The 22,429-nt window shown below is 45.6% G+C and overlaps 1 protein-coding gene across 3 annotated transcripts in view; it reads left to right on the top strand.

The window, feature by feature from the left end:
• CFI (complement factor I) overlaps positions 1–22,429 on the top strand; it is a 238,082-nt gene that overhangs the window by 170,481 nt on the left and 45,172 nt on the right. The window lies entirely within an intron of this gene.

Here is a 22,429-nt window from a genome sequence, read left to right as displayed (position 1 = left end):
ATTAAGCATTCTAAGCTCGTGAGGTCGATAGCATTAACAAAGACTAGATGCACCACTAAACATACCATTATTCCACTGCAACTCACCTGCAGGTCATCTCACCTGATCTTCAGGCATATACATTTCTCTACTTTGGGTGCCTGAATGTGTTAGTCACCTATTGGTTCCTTAGTCTGTGCTTCCCCCAACGATCCCTGAATATCCTTTAATATAGCAGGCCATGAGTCAGAGAATCAGGGCTGGACAGGGAACAGCAACTAGCCCTGGTGATTGCTGCAGACCGGCCCTGGGAGTGGGGGCGGGGTGGTGGCTGCTAGCGAAATGCAAAGCAAAGCTCCCGCTTTTGTTACAGGGGGCCCAGTGTAACAAAACCTGGCCCCACAGGCACAAAACCGGCACCCACCCCATCCAGCCCACCGTGGAAATGCCCGGTGCCCGCTACGGCCAGTCTGGCCTTGCAGAGAACCATCCACATCCATTGTGTCTAGAGGCTTCTTCTGTTCACCCTCGAGGGACCAGGGGTCTACCTCTTTTGGTTATCACTCAGGAACCTCTTTGCAAGTGATGTCTTTGGGGACTGCATACTACTTCGTACTTGATGTTTTTTGTATTGTAGGTAGAACCTTGATCTGAATCTGGAAAAGCTGCAGGAATTCACTCAAATGCCTTTCATTCTCTCTATACTCCTTTCTTATTTGCTGTGTGCACTTCTCTAGTTCTCCCTATTACTTTTTGCTCCTCTCCGAGTTCTTACTTTTTTCTCTCATACTCTACCTCTTTTCCTCTCCTTGGTGTCTCTCATTTTACCTATATGCTTCACTCAGTCTCTTACATTTCCCCTCACTCTTTTCCTCTCTTTCTGTCTGTCTAGAAATCCCCCTCTCACTCCCACTCCTGGCTCCTCTGTGGGCTCTTTTTTTTTTAGTTATTTGTATATCTCTCAGGCCCTTATTCCTCCTGTCATTTTGTATCTCTTTTTTAATGTATTTAATTTCTCTGTCTTGCAAACCTTTCCTTTTTCTCCTGTCTTGCTCTCTCCTGTCAGCCTCTTTCACATCCCTCTGCCCCATGAATTTCTTTCTACTATACTTAATGTTATATTCTAATGTGTCCCCTTTATTACCGTGCTGCAGACAGTAATATAAAGCCCTCATGTGCCTGGAGGCAGCGTTTACACCAAAGAAGAATCCACAGGTGGAATTTCCTTTACTATTCCACCCCTTTGATGAAGGAAATTCTACTGGTGGATTTTAGTCTACATTTAGCCTTACCTCCTGGGAAACCAGCAACTTCTAAAATAAGCCCTAGACTGAGGGAAAGAATTAGAGTAGTGCATATGAGCAGTAACCATCACTCCATTGTTCTCGTAGACCAGGAAATGTTTGACACCCTTGTCTGCTTTCCTTTCCTCTCCATCATTATATATAGCGCACACTCTACCCACAGGTATTCAAGTGATTTACATGTGCACATTAGTTCTTTTAAGGTACTGGGTTACTTACTTAGTGATATGCCCTGAATCACAGAATGTTGAGCTGACCCCAAGACTCAAACCTCGTTCTCAAGTTCCAAAGTCGGCAGCTCAGGCCATTACACCACATCCTCTATTACCACTATCCTGCCTCCCCCTTCTCCACTTTCTCTCTATCTTTAACACTTTCTGCCCTTCTCTCTACTTCCTTCCCTCACTTCTTCTCTCTAATTCCCTTCCCCTCACTACCCCATCTCTCTGCATCTCTACCACTCGTATCCTCTCTCCCCTACCTTTCATTTCTTCCTCATTTGACTTCCTTTTCCCCTTCCCATATTTTTCTCATGCTTCTCCACTCTGCTGCCTCCCTTCTCCTTTTGTCTCTCTCCACATTGCTCTCCTCGCTCAGTCCATTTTGTTACTGTCCTGCCATGTCTATTCTCCCTTCTCTTTGCCATTTTGGCTCCAAATGAAAGTTTTTCACAGTATTGTTTGAAAAAAACAAATATTTTGTATTCTCAAAAATATTTTTCTTTTTGCTCATTTTTGTTGCTTGCATTATTTTATCTCTTTGTTCAGTGGTGAACCGCAGTACCTCCCAGAAAACAAGGTGGCAGAGGGCTGCTGCTGGAAACAAAAGTCGAACCTTTTTAGATGGCAGACACACTTAGGGGCCAATTCCGATGCGGGCAGGAGGGCTCCAACCGTCGGTCGGAGCCCTCCTGCCCTCATCGGAATGTGGCATTCAGATTCCTTTCCAACCGAGCCATTCTGATGGGCTTGGTTGGAAAGGAATCCGACTCAGTTTTCCGGATGGCTTACAACGGGCTCGTCCGTCATCTGGAAACCCTTCATTACTCCCCCGGCCGCCTCTTTCCGGCCGAGGGAGTACGATGGCAGTTTCCCACTGCCTTTTAGTGCCGTTTTTTCCGACACAAAAAGGTAGTGGCAAACTGTCTTTAAAGGCCCCCAGCAGGGACCCATGGGTGCAAGGGTACCGAATGGTGGTCTAGGGGGCACTTACGGTGCCTGCCACCGGGTGCAGGGATGTACTGCACATCTGCAATTAACAATGCAAGCATGCATTCTGTTCGCAAGCCATGCTCCATTGTTAAGTATAGGATTGCGACCGAACAGGGTTTGGTCGCATCCTACTTTCACATCTGGAACCTACGACAATAGGTTGTTCGGTTCCAGTTCCTGTCCCATGTCGGACGGACTCTGGTCCTTCCGACATCGGAATCGGCCCCTTAATCTTTCACCCTGCACCCCCCCCCCCCCCCCGCCCCCCCTTTCATTTCACTCCAGGTAACATTAGTGCTGGCTGTGAAAGTTTTTTGTACAGTGTACGCTGAACCTTTCTATTTCAAAGTGATCTCGATGTGGTGATGAGGGAAAATGAGGGCCAGAGAAATACTTTATTGGCTTAGGATCACACAATTTAGTCAAGTGGGGAAGCTAAGACTGATCCCTCGTTTCCTAATTTCACATTGCGCAATTTAGCTACTAGATGGGTATCTCTTTCTTTCCTCAGTTTTACATCAAAGTTATTGATGTGTCTTTAATTCTTTCCCACATTTAAATGTTTAAGAGTAAATAATGGTAATACTTACGTTCAAAATGCACAGTGATAAATGATAAGTGGAGCTGTATGAGATGCAAACCACATCATGCAAATGTTTCTTCATGTTACAGTACACTGCCTTTTGTGCGGTGGCTTGTGGCCCACACAAAGTGACACTGTACAGTGGGATAATCTAGCACATGGCCAACAGTTTTTTTAACAGGGTGTGCTCTCTGTCCCCTTAAGAAAGACCATCTCATGGAGGTGAATTATTCATGACTTCATCTCTTTCATGCGCTAACATCTGTGCTCGCCTGCCTATTGTGCTTTGGCTAGCATGGCCTCTCTTGTAAGAAATGCACTGGGATATACAACATCCGAGAACAATAGAAAGCCAAGGAGAAACTGACAAGAGGAAACACAGGAGCCTTTGGAATGAAAAGTATTTCTCAAGGTATTACATATTTTGTAGCTGGAGATGTACATACATGAGAAAACAAGCATTTACAATGCAACGGTTTCGCCTTTGGAAATGTTAAAGCTATTTGCAATGTAAATGACAATGCCAATTATTTATCTGTTTTCAAAACCAACACATAAATACAAATGTTGTCATTTACAATGCCAATAACTCAAACTTTTCCAAAGGCGAAACCGTTGCATTGTAAATGCTTGTTGTTTTATGTTTCTTTTTATTTTGGTTCTTGTGTTTTTTTTCTGGGGGCCAGTTGATTACTATTATTTTTTAACTGGGTTTATGTAAGCAAACATGCATAGCAGTAGTGGCCCCAAAGAAGGGGGAGCATGGTGTTCCATAACTTCACAATACATTTCAAGGGGCCAGTTGATTTAAGACTTACAGAACTCTAATGTTTTAGCACTTGAAGAGCTGCTTATGGCAGAGACAAGATGCCCCATGATCAGGAGACGTTTGTGATAAATATTGAGCTTCTTCACTTAATCGTCAACACTGGTGCTTATAGCACACACTCGAACCAAAGGGATTGGAGCGCTTTTCATTGGCACACATTCATTTTTTGTAGGCATGGGAAGGTTAAGGGATTTGCCCAGAAATACAGGATGTTGAGCCTTCGCCGGGACTCGAACCTGGTTCCCCAGCTCCAAAGGCAGCAGCTCCGGCCGTTATGCCACATCCTCGCACCGCTTGAAGGGTTTCATGTTTAGTAGTAGTTCTGTTATAAGTGGCGCGCATAGGAACAATGGACGAGGGACCAGGCACTTTTTTCACAATTTAACCACTGCATATCATGGATCTGCTAACGTGGTCTTTTGTCCATCCACAGTTCCTAAAATTAATAATAGCTGTGATAAATGTGCTGGGTTCTAAGTAAATTGTTATACATCGCCATTTGTACAGCGCCTTGTGCCATTCAGATGCCACTCAAGCCTTTTAATATATATTACCTTTTCATACGGTGCGGATATTTCCCTCCAAAGGTTACATACATACAGCTGTCTCGAATTATTGGTCATTAGCGCGGTTGCATATTTTGGTGGCCATTGGCACGCGCACCGAACCCCTGCCCACTTGCGCCTTCTAAGACACACACAGGCAGCATCGATTGGCCCAGCTGTTTGAAGCTGCCAGGCCCGGCTCCTCCAGCTGAGCGCTCTTTGTGAGCCCGGGCCTGTTGCCTAGCAACCGGCCTCCGCAGCTGCCATGCGTGGCAGGTCTGAGGGAAAGGAAGCACATGCTCGGGAGGCAGGGTGGGGCACCAGCGCGGTGCCATCCTGCAGCAAAAAATACACACTGCACCGGTGCACCCACGACCAGGGACCATCAGCAAGCGGGCGCCTCGACTCCACGCAGCGCCCTCTGCCTCGCAAGGAATCAAAACCATCTGAAACAAAACCCAGCCAGCCCAGAGCACTGGTTTGGATTTAAAAATAGCCCTGTGAGTGGGAGAGAGCCAGGAAGCCGCAGCGTTTAAGGCTGCTTGCAGAACCGAAGGGTGTGCGGGAAATAAATCAATGGCGCTTGTCACTTCCAGCTGTCTCGAGCTTGGTAAACCGCGCGATGCTTCCCCCTCTGCCTTATACTCTGTGTTTCAAGAAATTAAAACTAGGGCAACAACTGTCTCGTCTGCCAATGAGGACGTGGGCTTAGCTCAGTGGGGTGGAAGGCGGGGGGTGTGGGTGTTAAACAGTTGAGCGTGATCTGCGTCGGACTAATGAGGAGGTGCAGTATAGAGGTGCCTATATGCCGCCGCGTAATTAAAGAGTGTTTATGTCAACAGTGTGCCACGGGCTGCGCGGGGACTGTATATTGTGGCACTGCGAGCAGCTCTGACGGGGATCCCTGGTGAGTGAATCCTACGGAAAGGGAGCCGGCAGGTCAAACACCTGCTGCCGCGATCTGGCCCGGGCCCGAGATCGAACCGGGAGATAAACGGCTCGGCTCGTCCACGGTAAATAAATAAATAAATCCCTAAAATGAGCACACTGAGAGGTGGATATAACTAAAGCTCCGGGCCGCGCTGTGATTGGCTGACGTCACGGGGGTGTCCCGGGCCGGCAGCCAATCACAGCGCGGCCCTGGAATGACATCACGGGGTGTCCCGGGCCGGCAGCCAATGGCAGCGCGGCCCAGGACAAAGGGGCGGGGCTTAAAAAAAGCACCAGAAACGCCCCCGAATCGCGTTTTCGAGAGAAAACGCGATTGACAGCCTCTGCCTCCCAATGGCTAGCCTCCATTTATGGAGCTAGCCAATTGGAAACAGAGGCTGTCCTAACCTCACTATTAAAAACAACAGATTTCGATCTGGGAGGGGCTTCGCCCCTCGCCAGGTTACGAAACCTAAAAATTGGGGGGGATAATACTCAATGTAAGATTGTCGAGGGATGGAATCAGAGTAAGCGACTGTAGACTTTTCGGTAAATATTTCGAAAAATATGAAAAGGAGATGGAAGGGTATTTGTGGACACTTCTTTGTTTTAGCAGGTTTAGCTCCAAAGTATGAATAGCTTCAGTTACAGCCTATTTTAAATGTATTTGGGCCATATTATCAAGAACAGCGTTAAAATTATCGCCGCTTTAGAAAGCAGCGATCATGGGCTTGATAATATGCCCTTAGAAGCACAGGTTCACACAAGAACCTGGGCTTCTATTGGAATTCTCAAGGACATATTATCAAGCCCATTATTGCCGCTTTAACTGCAGTTTCCTACCGCTAAAGCGGCGATAATTTTAACGCCGTTCTTGATAATATGCCCCATTGTGAGTTATGCCCCACTGCATGGATCCCCACAGCCTACCTGCTCTTTATCCCCATCACCGCAGGGTTAATTCCCCCATGGCGTGGGAGGGAGGGGGGCCACGCGCTGCGCCGCAGTGCTGCTGACGAGCTTGGCTCGTCATGCAGCACGGTGGCCGTGTGCTGGTGACGAGCTGAGCTCGTCACGGCCACGCCTGCTCAATGGAATGCCCAGCACAGAGGGGTAATTATTAAGGGTGGGCGGGCGGCTACGCTCCGTGCACGGAGTGTGCGTAGTGCCGGCTTCTACGCATTTTGAGTAGCAGGCGTAGAATCCGGCACTACGCACGCTCCGCAGACGGAGCGCAGCTGGCCGCCACCCGCCTCCCTCCTGCCCTCCCTAAATACTTTAAATTAAAAGTGTAAAAGAATTAAAAGGCACTTACCTTGCCCGCCGCTGCCCGCCGCGTCCCCGGTGCTCGCTATCTTCATTCTGCCGTCTTGTGTACTAATGCGCATGCGCGGGCGGCCGCGCATGCGCATTTCTCACGAAAAAATGCGCATGCACAAGACGGCAGCAATGAAGATAGCGAGCCCCGGGGACGCGGCGGGCAGCGGCGGGCAAGGTAAGTGCCTTTTAATTCTTTTACACTTTTAATTTAAAGTATTTAGGGAGGGCGGGAGGGAGGCCTGCGGTGCGTAGTGGGGCTACGTGGAGTGCGGAGATGGGCGTAGTTTCTCGCCCACTTCACGTAGCTCCGCGAAGCCCCACTACACCCACTACGCCCAGGGTTAGTAATTATCCCAGAGTGGGCGTTCCACATAGGCCATGACAAGCTGAGCTCGTCACCAGCACACGGCCACCGTGCTGCATGACGAGCTGAGCTCGTCAGCAGCATGCAAGGGGTAAAAAGGTAACTCTAATGCTGGGTAGCGCAGACCGCTGTGGCAGAGTGTAAAGAGAACACACTACTGCAGTTCCAAATACCAGGCGGTCAGTGGCTCCCCTTTGATGATCGTTCAGCGCAAGGCGGTCTGCTATTGCCGAATGACGTAGCTTAACGTGCCCACGCACATGCTTCGTTACTCTAAAGAGCTGCACAACCTCTCCCCTACCCAACGTTTTATACATGGAGACTAGACAGGGAGTGGCGCTCACAGTGCAGCTTAGCAGACCCTCAGAATGCATGAGGAAATATGGTTGGCAGGGTGAACCAGGAAATGTGATTAGCTGTCAGGTAGGGGTGAAAAGAAAAGTAACAGGGGTCGCAACTGGTTGTGTTGCGACCCCCAATGACGTCCATGGAAGGAAAGAGAAGGAAAGTGTGAGAGGGTGGGTGAGATCAGAGAGAGTGAGACATAGAGAGGTAGAATAGGTGGATGGAGATAGAGAGAGAAAACGAGCATTGACAAAGCCAATAGGCCTCTCATTTAAGACCTACTGGCTCTGTCAATGCCTTTTGTTCATGCAGTACAGCATTAGTAAAAAAAAGTGGATGCTGTAGGGAATGGAAAAAAGGGGAAAAAAGGCGCTATGAAGTGGCTGTGTCATTTTATGGATGCACATATATCTGAGAACATATGTCTGTATGCAACACTGAGCATAGGGAGCATTCTGATTTGAGAGAACAATATAGAGCCCATGATACTCTGATTTGCACACTGTTTTAGCAATCTGGAATGTCTCTAGATAATTTCTTAACATGCATGCCCAAAATTAAGGGAACATGTATTATGAAATTCGGCACACACATTGTCCTAATCTAATATTATATTAATGACACTGTTAGCGTGCTGTAACCAGTTTTCTTAACTTTCCCATTATAATATTTGAGAATGATCTACAACTGTACAATTGTAGTGCTGCCTCACACTGGCAAATTGTTATTTGTCATTCTGCTTCTTAGGAAGCACTAAAACACAACAGATGAATTACTGCAGTCCACGCGCCTATGTACAATGCTTGTTTGTCACTTGAGGGATAGGATAATACAAGTGGTCTCATTGTTAGCTGCTAGCTAAGCTGGTTCTGGCAATTGCTATGTGTAGGATTATTGTCTCTGTAATCTTGCTATCAGAGGGTATTTTGCCAGTTACACCAGGTGCTAGCTGTAAGGTTGTTTTCTGTGAATGGTCATGCAAAAGGTTCCCAAAAATCTCCCATAGCTGGCTTTGCTTTTCAGAAAAGGAGGGTTTCAGCCGAGGAAGAACAAAGCAGTATTTTTTTTTCCTGCTTCCCTTTCTCCTGGAACCATTACGTGTTTATTGTTTGAGGGCATTGAGCTTCAATTTCCATACAGATAGGGGAAGGATTTTTCTTACCAATATGGCCTTCGGCAGTGCTATCAAATAAATAAATTAAAGTGACCATGTGTAATATATTATGGCACTCATGCAACTCGCTTCAATGCTGTGGAGCTGATTTTACACTATATATAAAAAAAATTGAATGGGGTGTAGCTGGTGGGGGTGGTGAGTGTATTGGGTTGATAACTTACAGGAAGGAAGGGTTTGGCAAATGAAGTTGGAGAAACATTACAATAGGGTAACTTCAATATTTAGTCATGGCTGTCGTATTTTAAATTGATAAATAAATTTAACTGACCTTGTGTAACATAATTCGGGGCTCATGTAAAGCCCTTGGGCCTATGTTGTGCAGCTACATTAAAAAGAATTGCGAGCTGGATTAGATACCAGATGAGATAGAAGGAAACGGTCTGCAAAACTATGCAGACGGACCCATTATCTGTAAACAGAGGGGTAAGGCAAAGCTGTTTCCTTGCCCGGACTCTCTTCACGCTCTATGTTAACAACCCCATCTCATATTTGATCCATTGTGGTGGAGATGCTCCATTCCTGGCAAACATTAAGGCTCTGTTATAAAGTCTACTGTAACACAAGAGACTTCACACGTAGAAGATTAACTGCCTTTATTCATCACTGCTCCGCTCTCCAGCAATCTCTCACTCTCCACATGAACATTCTAAGATAAACTTCACAGGTGGAAGGTACCAACAGGCCTGTCAGCACGGGGGTATATGGAACATACCAAAGTTGTACTTATTAAAATATAACGCAACAGAAGAATCACATATAAGATTCTAACAGGCTCCTGCCTTAATGTTTGTCGATGATACACCCTTATCGTAGAAATCGCTTATGGGGAATCCAAAACTTCAAATCCCTTTGAGAATTTTCGTATATAGAGGGGTCTAGAAATGAATGTAGCAAAAACCAAATTTATGATCTTGAACCCTTGCTACTCTACAAGACCTAACCAAATGCCCATAGAGTCCCCCTTGAATCATGTTCTTACATTTGAATACCTAGGGCTGACATTAACAGAACAGCTTGACTGGTGGTGCCACATTGAAAAATGTAGGCTTAAACTAGAACAGCACATTGGGGGGTAAGCTAGATTACAACAAAGATTGCACTTCCACCCAGTTTCACAAGTGATCCAAATATGTAAGCAGCAGGCCCTTGGAGCCGCCCTTTACGGTTGCGGAGCTTTGGGGTCATAAAGATGTGGCCAAATTAGCAATAGTGGGAAATTGTTTCCTACGTCAAATGACGGGATTACCAACCAGCACACCTTGTTCCCCCTTAGGCTTGATATGGGGCAAAGGCCAATTTCAGAGGGGGTGGGAATAAAGCCAGTTTTATACAGTAAACATATAAGGGCCACACCTGAGCTTAGCTCCTACCGAGAGGGGCTCTGAAGGAAGTTCTAGGAATTCCTGCTGCAGGAAGGATAGCCTGGATTAAGTGTAGAAGAGAGACCTTCAGAAAGTAGGTTGTGGGGACTTATGAAAGGATCCAATGCTGGCCGCCGTAATTGCTAACGACAACTTTAAAAGTGAACTATACTCAGTATAAGATGAGCCTTTTGCACACACAACCCTTCTTTGGTATCTTGACTGATTATTTCCTTTTGACAAAGGTTAAGTTTAAATTTGAGCACCTTCTCCATGACCTTGACCCTCAACTAGCGAGAAAGCTATACCTGTAGTTCAGGTATAGCAAATTACTGCTTGCCACTTTACTGCCAAAAGGGTTCGAGTGCCAGAGCCAGCCAGGATAGCCTGTCCCCCCTTTGTGGGTTTTATTAACGAAACAGAAGAGAATGTCCTGTTCTTCTGCCCAGCCTACCTGGCTGGAAGGGAAAAATGGCTAGTACCAGTCTGTCAGAATCTAGGAGTCAGGCAACATGTAGAGGCCCACCAAATCCTAAACTTTGATGTGAGGCAAAGCTTTGTGGTAAATATTTAATTACCGTCCTAATTTCTATGCAGGTAAGTACTTATAAAATAACTCAGTCGGAAAGAAAGAGACAGAGTCCGTGGTGTTAGAGTTCTTAAGGGTTTTATTCCTTAAAAAGGAATGGTTCAGAACCGGATATCGGGTTCCTGACACCGCTGGGGTTCAGGAAGGGATAGAGCATACTTTATTGACAATACATAACTTTTATACTTAAAGCACATAATGGAAACCAATACAGAAGGCGTAACAGCTGAGAGAAACAAGATAAGAACACACACGTGTTAGCAATACGTAATCAGAAGGCGTGAACTAGGGCGTGCACAGAGGTGTGTACTAGAAACGTCACATGAAAGTGTCACAAGTGGGTGTGTACATAGCAGAATCTTGCAATGTCAGCAGAAATCGGAGGTCTGGATGCGCGCGCAGCTGCATCACGTGTGATAGACGTGAAGCTGGAGGGTGCAGGGGACTTGACATTTACACTAGAGGAAAGAGACAGAAGTCTGGCATGTCAGATCAACTCGTTCCTATATCATATCTGATATCTGATGTTTGGGAACCGTATTATCTGGAAGGAAAGGTCTCTTGGGCAGAGGCTATCCTATACTGACTATGAATGCTTGCATATGTGCCTACGTGTCTGTGGGTAAAGCGAGGGGGCCATGGGCCTACCATGGTAACGGGAGCTATGAATTACTTGCATGGAGACAGAAAGGCCGGGCCCTTTGCTCTGCAGCTGAGGGGTTGTTTATCTACCCTGCTAGACTGGAATGTGTTTTCGGGAAGCTGAGCTTGGCTATGCTGATAACGTGAAGGTAAAATACTGTCTTTGGCAGGCAAGCAGGCCGAGCCAGGCCCCGCTCGCCTCGCAGGGAGTAGGACAGAGGTCATGGGGGCATCCCACGTTGCAGTTTCAGGAGGCAGAGATGACTTTGTAAAAGAAAAGGCTCGATGACAGAAATCGGGGCCTAGCTCACACAGAGCCAGGAATACAGAAAGTGCACCATACAAAGACGGTGGCAAGGCATACTTAGGAACGGAATATCCGACCCATTCAGGGTGGATCTGAAAGAGGACATGTTAACGTTGGACGCAAATGTATTTGCGTCTCCATAGCTGGCACAGGAGGGAAGTTACATGCACTTTAAGCTCGTACATGGAGACGGTGGGGTACACGTTAGGGAACATTCTTGACCATAAAATTTCTATTTCCTCATTCCCTCCTTGTTCCCTACGGACCCTTCATGATATATCAATCTTCATTAATCCATTTATCTGTGTAGTGAGCATCATCTGCTCATCCTTTCTCAAACGGGACTTAGAACGTTGACTTGAATGGGGAGTGCAGGATGTGGCGCACAAGCCGCAAATCGCTGGCCCACATTGTAAACATAGACAGCAACTGAATACTATAAGTAGTATTGTTCCAAGGAGTGACAGTATTTTCCATCCCCAAGCTGAAATAGTAGTCCAGAGCCAACCGGACCAAGTCCAGGTGCCTGGGTTCTGATGTATCTGACTAGCTATCTTATGGAGACGGGTAATAGCCTTATATACGGATGGAGCATTATCTGGAATGAAAACACAACAAGCTGACCCGAGGACCTTACAGGCTCCTCCTCGATCGGCTAGTATGACGTCAAGGACAAGACGATTTTGAAGAACGACAAGTCTCATAGCAGACTGTTCTTCGGTCAAGTTACCTAGGGCAGAAGTAGTCTCTTTCACTACTGCTTCGAGAGTTCTGGTCAAGTGACGGATAGACTTACTATTAAAGATAGCACCTAAATAGGGAAAGAAACCTTTATTGAAATCTGTGTACTGTTCCCATGCTGTCTCAGTATAGTCGACAATTGGGAGATCTCTTTTGGGTCTGTGAACTAGACGAGAATTTCTATGATAATCAGGTGGAGCTAGGAAAACGGGTGGCAGTAAGAATCCAATATAACAGGTACCATCCCAATCTAGTGGCAAACGTATGTATGCTGTCTGACCACAAATGAAATAGGAATGACGAGTGGCTTTGAATGTGGACTTGCCCTTGTCACTAAATTCGATCACAGTAGTACATTTGCTATGACCCAGGTGTACTGAACCATTCTTTCTGACACATAATTCACCCTTGACTGGTAATACTGACATAGTGGGCAAGTCTGGCTTGGTTTCGGATTCAACATTCAGAATCATGAGGTTAAGTGTAAAATTTCCTAATCCATATACTTCATTTTCTAGATCAGTCCCTGTCCTTTTGGGAAGTCCCTCCTTGTCAGGATAACATACTTTATGCAGAACTGTGTTCAGGTTTCCCCATACCCAGTTACCCTGATAAACTACGGAATTTGAATCTAAAGAATTAATCAAACTAAACCATGCGCCACATGAACCATTGTGTGTGAACGGGTTCGGGAAAAGGGGCAGAACTCCCTCATATTTCTGGTAGGGGGGGAGTCGGCCACATATCCAACAATTTGTAGCGTTGCTGGTCTGATGAGAGTGATGTAACATACTAATGAATGTATTGTTGCGCAGCGCAAGTCGGTAAGACAACTCGTGAGGGGGTAACTCGCTAAAAGAATGCTCGACAGTGTTATTAGAAGAAGAATGTGCACGTGTAGCAATAGGAAAATAGATATGCAAAATTACACTTGTGACAATAATCGTAAGACTTAAAGAAAACATGATCCATAAGGTAACAATACAGTAACTTTTGAGAGATTTGCAATATCGTTGCTTCTTGATCTGTTTCTCTCTATCTCTCTCTCTATTGGGGTCTAGGGGATACATGTCAGAAACTATTTAACCGATTCACCTAGGGGAGGACTTAAACAATTAAACTGTCTGACTTGCTAGACCGCAACTTTGATTTATACTCCTCTTGCAGAGTTTTCTCTACCATGGGAAGTTTAGAGTCACTAGAATCTGGGCAGTCCTTTGAAGGGGTGGAAGAGTCAGTCTCTGGCAGCAGTTCATTACATTTTTTAATATGACTCGAATGAATCCACCCCTTACGGCCTTCAACCTTGATTGCAGTCCTCGTGGTCAGAAGGATGAGCTTCGGCTCCTGCCAACGGGGCTCCAGCGGACTCCTCCTATCGAAATTTCTCACTAGGACAGTATCTCCTGGACGGACATCATGTGGCTTTACATCAGTGTTGTCGGGAAAGGCTGCAGCAACCTGTGAACGACATGATTGGAGTGCAGACATCAAGGAGGCAAGGTAATCTGTCAGCATATTACAGTCAACATCGGTTATTTTCTTAGGCAAGGGCGTCCCCCACATATTTGGTGGCCGGCCAAAGACCACCTCATACGGGGATAGTCCTGATCTCGAATGTGGGACCATTCTCATATAGAATAGTGCAACTGGCAGGGCGACTATCCAGTCGACCCCTTTCTCTTTACATATTTTAGCAAGGCGTGTTTTCAGTGTCTGGTTGTGCCTCTCTACAAGGCCAGCTGCCTCGGGATGTCGGACGCAATGGAATTTCCACTGATATCCTAGCAAGAGTGAAACCTGCTTCATAAGCTCGGATGAGAATGGCTGTCCGTTATCTGAGTACACGATACGAGGCAAGCCGTACCGTGGGAAGAATTCTCGAACCAGCTGCTTGGCAGTGGTCGGGGCAGTGTAATCTGGGACTGGATATGCTTCTGTCCAACGGGAAAGTGCCCAAACAACTACGAGGACGTACTTGAATCCTCGACAACGTTCCATCTGGATATAATCCATCTGGAGGACTTCAAAAGGGTGATCGGGAGGATGAAATCCACCTTGCTCTACAGGGACGCTTTTACCTGGATTGAACTGACAACAGATCATGCAAGTACGCACTTTCTGTTTCGCTGCTGCTCGTAAATGTTTGTTGTACCAGAGATTCTGTAAACTGTCTAACATAGCTTTTTCTCCTAAGTGTGCTGGACTATGTGCTGTATTAATTATGACTTGAACCATAGAGTCGGGGAGAAACCATGTGGCTTTCCCTTTTGTCACCCATCCCTGGTCTGTCTGGATCCCTCCTAGTTCAGTCCATTTCTTGATTTCGTCTGGAGTAGCATGTGTCTGAATGTCAATTACATCTAGTGTGGGATCTCTAACTGTCATACAATGTGTCGGTACTATTGTCTTTGTCACATCAGTTGTCTGGGTGCGAGTCAATGCTGTATGTTTTGCTGTTTGGTCTCCCAAATCGTTACCCTGGGAAATAGAATCCGTAACTCTAGTGTGTGCTTTACACTTCATGATGGATATGCCTGAAGGCAGATGTATTGCTTCTAACAGTGCTTGAATGAGGAGACCGTGTTGGATCTTGGCTCCGTGAGAGGTCAAGAAACCTCGTTCTTGCCATAACATTCCGAAGTCGTGTACAACTCCGAAGGCATAACGTGAATCTGTATATATGTTAACATTCCTGTTCTTGGCTAGTATACAGGCTCGGGTCAGAGCGATAAGCTCTGCTGCTTGAGCAGACAGTATATCAATACGGTGTGTTTCTTTGACTTCAGTTTCAGTGGTCACTGCATATGCGGCCACTAATTCTCCTGTACTTGTTCTCATACATGAACCGTCCACGTAAAGTGTCAGGTCTGGATTAGTCAGTGCAACATCTGTCAAGTCTCGTCGGGGCTTTGTTACTGCATTAATGATCTCTATACAATCATGCGGGGCTGAATCTGTCATAATCGAGGGTAACAATGTGGCAGGATTGAGTATGTTACAGCGTCTGATTTCTATGTGTGGCTGGAATAACGTCAGTTCATAACCTGTCAATCGTGCTATAGTCAGGTGTTGAGTCTGTGTTCTATTTAGCAGGACTTCTACAGAATGTGGAACTTGTACTGTCAATGGATGTCCTAATACTATTGAGTCGCTTTGTCTGATTGCTAGGGCTGTCGCTGCAACTGATTTTAAGCATGCAGGCAGAGCCTGGGCCACTGGATCTAATGTACTTGAAAAATAAGCGCAAGGCTTATGTGAACCTGCTTGATCTTGTGTGAGGACAGACAACGCTGTACCATCACGTTCTGTAACAAAAAGTGTAAAAGGTTTGCTGTAACATGGTGTCGCTAGAACTGGTGCTTGACATAAAGCTTTCTTTAATTCCTCAAAAGCCTGTGTATGTTCCTGAGTCCAAGGGAGGACAGTCGAAGTCGCTGCCTCCTGTGTTGTCAACTGTATCAGTGGTTTAGCTAGAAATGCATACTGAGGAATCCATTGTCTGCAGTACGAGGTGAGGCCTATAAAGGCCCGCACTTCCTTTTGTGTCTTGGGTTGTGGTAACTGTGCAATTAACTGAATGCGATCAGGTGTGAGCTGTCTCCCCCACTTGGACAGCAAGTACCCAAGGTACACCACTTGCTGAACACAGAATTGTAGCTTCGAAGGAGACACCTTGTGTCCCTTGTCAGCCAGAAAATGTAAAACTGTCAGTGATGCTTGTTCACATTCGGGTTCACTTCGTGCGGTGATCAGCAGATCATCGACGTACTGTAGTAAGGCAGTGTTAACTGGCATTTGGATACAATCAAGTTGTCTTTTCAGTGCTTGGCTATAGATGCTGGGGCTTTCTGTGAATCCTTGAGGTGCGCGTGAAAATTTGAAGCTTCGGCCATTTAAACAGAATCCGAAGAGATATTGGCTCTCCGGATCAATGGGTACACTGAAGAAGGCGTTCTTGAGGTCAATTACAGTAAAGAACGTCGCCTCTGAGTCAATAGCAGTCGATAATGATGAGATGTCGGGAACCACAGGATACTGTGGTACAATGCATTTATTCAGTTCTCGTAAATCAATCACCAGCCGATATACAGGCGGTGCATTGGGATCAGTACGTTTAAGAATCGGAATGATAGGGGAATTACAGATATTGGAGTCGGTTTCTACGACCACTCCTTGGGTAATGAGCTCTTCAATGATTTCCAGTAAAGCCACTACAGCATCGGGTGGTAACTTGTATTGTCTGATTCGGGGTAATACAACTCCTGGCTTGAGTGTAACACGGTATGGTGTGATGTGCATACAACCTACATCGGTTGGGCCTTGTGCCCACAGGTGTTTCGGTACATTTTTCAATCTGACATCAAACTCTCGTAGTACATAGTGACCTTTAAAGTCACGTAGGAAAAGTCTAACTCCCTCTGGAGAACAACATATCACTGCTCCTAGAGCCTTCAGTGTCTTGATACCTAGCAAGTTTTCTGGACATGACTTCGTGAGTAACAGGTCTGTAACACGTGATAATGGACCTACTGCTAGTGGGACAGGTTTTGATACTTCATTTACAATAGGCTGTCCTGAAAAACCAAGGGAAACATTCTGTGAGCCTGAGAGGGGTGCCCCTGGAACTTCGTCATGACTGATCGTTGTGCGACTTGCCCCTGTGTCAATTAGAAACTTTCTGTCTTTTCCCAATACTTGACTATGTACATAAGGACCCTCTTGATCTACAGGAATTTCAATAAGAGGCAAGCCAACCTCCCTCTCTAGGCTGTTTCATGTGTATCGCTGATAATCGGGATAATCAGATTGGGCATACTGGTACATCTGCTGTGAAACTTGCTGCGTCGCGGCAATAGGCTGTGGCTGTGATACCGCTACGGTCTGTACTGACTGAGGTGGAGCATGCGTAGGCTGTATGTTCTGGGAAGTCTGTTGCTGGACCTGATATTGTCTAGGCTGACGGGGTCTTTCTTTAGTTTTACCTGTTGCTATATTAAATTTGAGGACCGAACATTCATGCACGTAGTGACCTGGCTGCTTGCAATAGTTGCATGTCCCTTTAACGGGAGCCGCTGAATTACTTGTCTGTGTATGACCCTTTTTCTGACCGTCAGCTGGAACTGACTGAGCAACTAGCATTTTCATTTTCGTGTCTTTCATACGTCTCTGTTCGTGATCTTGTTCTTCTCTAATTCTGTTCTGGTGATATTGCAACATTTGTAACATCTGGGATGGCGTATTTGCTTGCCAAGTACTTTCGACCTTGTATACACGATTCTTAACTTGTGTCAGGGAATTCTCGACTAATTTTGTTACAAAAAGGTGCGGGTATGACTCGCTACTTGGTTTCAGGCCACTATTAATAATAAAACATTTCTCGAATCTTGAATAGAAATCACTAGTATCTTCATCGTGTTTCTGTTTACAGGCTGAGATTGCGTCCCAGTCTTCCTTTTTAGTTGTCAGTAGTCTTGGCAAAACCTGTACTATTAAACCTGGTAATGCTTTAGCTTTGTCCCCAAGGCCTAGCCCTGGAGTGCGACCTTTTTCCTCGTCCTCTATTTCAGTCCAAATAATCTTTTTATCTCCCACCTCCCATTCTTTTTCCTTGAGTTTCTCGTAAATGCCTGTGGGCAACAGTACTTTTAACATTTTCATAATATCCGTATACGTGTAATCTCCCATGAGTAACATGTCTTTAATTTCTCGGTGGAAACCTGCCGGGTCTTTATCGTGGCAGGGTACTAGTTTCTTCATTTCCAGTAATTCCATTTTAGTTAAAGGTGTATATACAAATACACGTTCTAGCGTGTCATCATTTTTCCTTACTGGATGTACTTCTCGTAAAGGATTCTGTCTGTCGAGGTGAAACATTTTTCTTTCTGGGGGCGGAGCTGAAACATATTGTGGGCCTAAGAAAGCGTTATATCTGTGCCGTTGTTCTAGAATTATTTTAATTAACTTGGTACTTAGGCCTCTCCATCTGTTCAAAAGTAGTGCTTCTAATGTATCAGGTAAGGGACCTGGATCAGAATGTTGATTTCTGTATAACGTGATGAGATGCTGAATCATGTACATACCGGCTAATTTCTGCTCGTCTGGGGGAAGATTTAAAAATGTCTGAGCTACTGTATCATCACTATATGTGCTGGGATTGTCAGCCCATTGTACTGCTGACCGGGCTAGTTCTTGTTCATCCATAGAATTGAGTACATGGTACCCCATTCGTTCTTGAAGTATTTTATCGGTAACCTGAAACAGATATTCAGGAGAGCTCGTTTTTGAGATGCCAGAGAGAAAAACTCTCTTGCTTTCTGGACGAATGCCTTTCTTAAGGTAATTTCCCTTACCTACATATGCTATCATTTCTTTGGTCGAGTCGTTATCCTCTGGTTCTTCCTCCTCTGAGGACTCAATCTTGTCGCTATCTCCTTCCTTTTCTGGTTCCTTTCTTTCATGTATTTCTATCACTGCTTTCCTGATTCTTTTGTACATATTTGCTATACTGCTCTGTTTATCATGCTTTCCCTCGGCTATATTCTGGCCCCACTTGTTTAGTGCATCCATATCGTCCTTGTCTACACCAGGCCTGTCTTGTTCTCTTATTAGACAATTTATGAAGAAGCGTAATATACAACCTTGAGTGTCAGTTTTCTGATGAGCCATGGCCTCTTTAATACTTTCAGGACCTTCCCCTGTCTGGATAAAATGGTATATTCTGTCTAGATGGTCAGTCATTCCTGGTAATAACATTAAATAATCTGTAACGCGTCGTAGGCGTAGTGATGCTAACTCCATTCTATCGGTTTTACCGGGTACTGGATCGTATCTACAATCTGGAAGGGGTTCTTTAAGGAATTTGTAATTCTGTATTTGGGGTGTACGTTGCTTTGCTAGGTCCCTAAGGGTTAATCTGTGTGTTTGTGGCGGGGTCTGATAACCTCCTGTCGCACCTCCTGAAGCGGAGGCTTGAGCATGGCCTGTCTGTGGAGCCTGTATGTGTAACTGAACTTGTCTTTTACCAGGATCAGACCCGAAAGGATTTAGTGGATTAATAGTAGGAGCGGGAAGTGGTGGGGGAATAGGTGGTACATGATGTTGAACGGGTGTAGCTTGTTGCGGTACTGGCTGGGCATTGTCTTGGGGTAGGTTGCCATCTCCGTCACCGTCAGTAGGCGGTACGTGGGCACGTGGATTTGTATAAGCGGGAGCTACATCGTCTAGATAGGAAGAAAGAAATATGTCTTTTGTGGTCTTGTGCCTTACTTTAGTCGGAACCAATGGTGGCGGCAGATCTTTCGGTATTTCTGGAGTGGCTTTAGGCGAACCCTCGGCCACTAGATACATGCCATTTGCAAGAGTGTTTCGCATACGGTCTACTTGTTCTGCTTGTACTCGGATACCTTCAGCAACTAATTCGTTTTCTCGGACCTCATCCGACTCTTCGCTATGTTTTTCTGCTTTTCGGAATGCCTTTTCTGCACGTTTATGCGATTCTTTACGCCACAATTCTATGGCGTCTTTCTGAGATTGTCTGGCTTTCTTTTTCCATAGTGCTTCCTCTACTCTCATGATGCACTCGTCATCCCATGTCCCTGTAACAGGCCACCTATGTTTCTCTTCTAGGTGCTTGGTATAGTCGGCCCATAAATCTAGATACAGTATGGCATCTAGGCCATGCTTATGGTACATAAAATTTCCGGGAGTGTCCCTAGGTGGGACAGGAACTGCTTCCTCTAGTATCCCTTTCCTAGTTCCTAACTGTCTTAATTTATTGAATAATGGCATCCTGTTGCTTGGTACTTGATACTCGATACTTGTTACTTACTCTACCTCGGACACAGTTAATATACAAAAACACAATAATGTACATCAAAACAGTCACTCATACCACGACATTAATCACATGAAACATTTTGAACACATATGGATTATCCTTGAAAATCGAACCCTTGAATACTTTATATACTGCTAAACAGTACAGATACACTGTCTAAAACAGTGCAGACCGTGTTTGTGTACCCAAACCCGTCTTTACCGGATACATAATAATGCACCCGTCTAGATGCGTCCCCAGCAACGGTACTCACCGGGAAGCACGGAACGGAAGGCCTCGGACAACTCGACTGGACTGGACCGGACTGGACTCGGCTCGACTCGATACGTGAAAACTTCGGAACTGGTGGGCCTCTTGACACCTCGGACCTTGTTTCTTTCGGCTAGGCTCTGGTCGGGATCCTCCGCACTCCTCACCGCCTCGTCTGGGTGCTGATCGCAGTCTCCGTCACCTCCGTAGGCCTGAGGGAGATACAGGAAATCCTGCGGGTACGCGTAATTTGTCCGTCTTGACTGTGGCAGGGGGCAAAGGCTGCAACGCACCTACCGGCGCGTGGGGTGGGGGAGGGGTCCCTGTTCGGGCGCCAAATTAATGTGGTAAATATTTAATTACCGTCCTAATTTCTATGCAGGTAAGTACTTATAAAATAACTCAGTCGGAAAGAAAGAGACAGAGTCCGTGGTGTTAGAGTTCTTAGGGGTTTTATTCCTTAAAAAGGAATGGTTCAGAACCGGATATCGGGTTCCTGACACCGCTGGGGTTCAGGAAGGGATAGAGCATACTTTATTGACAATACATAACTTTTATACTTAAAACACATAATGGAAACCAATACAGAAGGCGTAACAGCTGAGAGAAACAAGATAAGAACACACACGTGTTAGCAATACGTAATCAGAAGGCGTGAACTAGGGCGTGCACAGAGGTGTGTACTAGAAACGTCACATGAAAGTGTCACAAGTGGGTGTGTACATAGCAGAATCTTGCAATGTCAGCAGAAATCGGAGGTCTGGATGCGCGCGCAGCTGCATGACGTGTGATTGACGTGAAGCTGGAGGGTGCAGGGGACTTGACATTTACACTAGAGGAAAGAGACAGAAGTCTGGCATGTCAGATCAACTCGTTCCTATATCATATCTGATATCTGATGTTTGGGAACCATATTATCTGGAAGGAAAGGTCTCTTGGGCAGAGGCTATCCTATACTGACTATGAATGCGTGCATATGTGCCTACGTGTCTGTGGGTAAAGCGAGGGGGCCATGGGCCTACCATGGTAACGGGAGCTATGAATTACTTGCATGGAGACAGAAAGGCCGGGCCCTTTGCTCTGCAGCTGAGGGGTTGTTTATCTACCCTGCTAGACTGGAATGTGTTTTCGGGAAGCTGAGCTTGGCTATGCTGATAACGTGAAGGTAAAATACTGTCTTTGGCAGGCAAGCAGGCCGAGCCAGGCCCCGCTCGCCTCGCAGGGAGTAGGACAGAGGTCATGGGGGCATCCCACGTTGCAGTTTCAGGAGGCAGAGATGACTTTGTAAAAGAAAAGGCTCGATGACAGAAATCGGGGCCTAGCTCACACAGAGCCAGGAATACAGAAAGTGCACCATACAAAGACGGTGGCAAGGCATACTTAGGAACGGAATATCCGACCCATTCAGGGTGGATCTGAAAGAGGACATGTTAACGTTGGACGCAAATGTATTTGCGTCTCCATAGCTGGCACAGGAGGGAAGTTACATGCACTTTAAGCTTGTACATGGAGACGGTGGGGTACACGTTAGGGAACATTCTTGACCATAAAATTTCTATTTCCTCAGCTTGGTCTTGGCCGTCTCCCTTTATTTGCTTTATATATGGGGGGTTAGGCAAAACGAGAGACGGTTATCAATTTCTCCAGACTCCCTGGAGGTACGGGGACCGTCCTGATTTTTACCCTCTTGCAGTACCTTGCTCTGAATGTTCAAAAAGAATAGTGTTTACTCCTCTCTTAGATGTGAGGTTATTCTGTATCATTAAGCTACAGATTAATTGTAATCATTTGTTTTAATGTACTTCATTTATATAATGAATTATGTATTTGTATTATTAATCTAGACACACATTTTAAAGTGACGGTTTTAGTGGAGCATGTATTCATTTAATGACCTTTGTTCTAATGTTTTAATTGGAACTGAACTTTTAGTGTGCTTTTATGGTAGACTGCCAAAATAAAGATTTATGAATGAATGAAAACTATTATCTCTTTTGGAGTGCTACACTAGAAATAAGGAACAAGTGATTGCAAATAGCAGCTGTGGTCCACTCGTGAGGGTAGGGGCAGTGTGAGATTGAGAGAAATGCACAACCAAGTTGATTCACACATA

The sequence above is a fragment of the Lissotriton vulgaris genome, chromosome 3_1, assembly GCF_964263255.1.
Source record: "Lissotriton vulgaris chromosome 3_1, aLisVul1.2, whole genome shotgun sequence".
In the NCBI taxonomy this organism is placed as follows: domain Eukaryota; kingdom Metazoa; phylum Chordata; class Amphibia; order Caudata; family Salamandridae; genus Lissotriton; species Lissotriton vulgaris.
The sequence above is the reverse complement of the archived record's forward strand: the minus strand, read 5'-3'. Positions and strand labels throughout refer to the sequence as shown.